Source organism: Engraulis encrasicolus, unplaced genomic scaffold (assembly GCF_034702125.1).
Source record: "Engraulis encrasicolus isolate BLACKSEA-1 unplaced genomic scaffold, IST_EnEncr_1.0 scaffold_32_np1212, whole genome shotgun sequence".
NCBI classification, from domain to species: domain Eukaryota; kingdom Metazoa; phylum Chordata; class Actinopteri; order Clupeiformes; family Engraulidae; genus Engraulis; species Engraulis encrasicolus.
Genome location: NW_026945621.1, coordinates 1,047,501 through 1,049,277, shown reverse-complemented (window position 1 = coordinate 1,049,277; position 1,777 = coordinate 1,047,501).

The following is a 1,777-nucleotide window of genomic DNA, read 5'->3' as shown; positions in this document are numbered from 1 at the left end:
AGTCTCTCTGGATTTCACAGTAACAAATTATGGCAGAATGTCACAGTATGTTACTGTGAAATGAATGCAATTAGTAGCCAGTAACTCCCTGTGAGTTCACAGTAAGATATTGTTACACACTTGAAGTGGGCGAAAGTTCAATGGGGAGGCATGTCAGTTGGGTTGAAGGTTGACGCCTTTACAGTAGTTAACTGTGATACGACGAATTCACAGTATGTTACTGTGAAATTAATGCAATTAGTAGCCAGTAACTCCCTGTGAGTTCACAGTAAGATATTGTTACACACTTGAAGTGGGCGAAAGTTCAATGGGAAGGCATGTCAGTTGGGTTGAGGGCTGACGCCTTTACTCAAAGTGATACACAAATATACAATGTTGGTTGCTGTCCCTAGGGCAATGTAGGGTTTGGAGGGATTTGAACTTGCAACTCACTGAATTTAAGTCCACCTTCCTAACCATTAGGCCAAGGCTGCCACATCACACAACCTGGGCCTTCAGAGACTTCATGGACATTTACAGCAAACTATTTAGTCATCAACTTCTTGTTTGCTACATGTCTTCCCATGCTTGGTCATCTCCTTTTTTCTCACTTCCTCATGTCAATATGTACAACCTGAGGGGGAGGGGCTTAGGACATATGGGCTTCAGATCGTGTCCCATCATGCAATGCACTTATGGAGAGCCACTTAAGTTCAAAATATTACTCCTTGTTATATTCTGTGTTTATTGTAGGGGTTGTACTATTTAAAGTGGTACACAAGAAAAATGACCATATTCCCACCGTCATGAAGATGGTCATGTATATCTCCCAATATATAAAAGCTCATTCTCCTGTCATTTGACAGAGAGTGAGGAACACGTAGTCAACTGATGATGGGTGTATACATGTATATCACAAGACATTAAGAATGAAATAATTTGCTGAAAATGTCAATGAAAGGTGTGATTGTAATGAAGAGCCCAACCTGTCTATGACTGAAGTTGTGCCCCAATGCACTAATAATTCAATAGATTCTCCGCCCACACAGTAGTTTACTGTGATGTTTCCTACTTTATCACTTTGGCATGCTGGTTATCCTTGAAGAGCACAGTACAATACTGTGATGTGCAAGTTAGGTGAGAAATGGCAAGTGATACAATGATTTCAAACTAATTTGCTGTGTGCCGTGTGACCATCACAGTAGCATAGTGTAAATTACTCTGAAATCCTTGTAAGTTTTTACTGTGCAGATGAAAGAACCGGATGTGGAATGTCACTCTCAATCAGTGTTAGGCAGTTAACTCTTTGAAACAACACAGTGCGCAGAGCTTTTTAAGCACTCCCAGTGTTAAAGTAACACCACAATCAACACCCAGTGACTCCCATTCACACCAGAATAATTAACACCAGTAAAGTCAACTCAAAATAACACTTCCAGTTTTGCTGTGTAGGTTCCCCACCCCTGGCCCTCGAGACATAGGTTCCCCACCCCTGGCCCTCGATACATAGGTCCCCCCCCCCTGGCCCTCGAGACATAGGTTCCCCACCCCTGGCCCTCGAGACATAGGTTCCCCACCCCTGAAAAGCAAAATCAGCTCCTCCCCCCAAACTACATGTAATTTGATTAGTCTCCTCCCCCCAAACTACATGTAATTTGATTAGTCTCCTCCCCCTAAACTACATGTAATGGATCCATCTCTGCATTGGTGACAGTCAACACTCGGATCATAAGTGGCAGCAGTGTTACACAAGATCACCAGGAAGGAGAAAAGAGGAGAGGAGAGGAGAGGAGAGGAG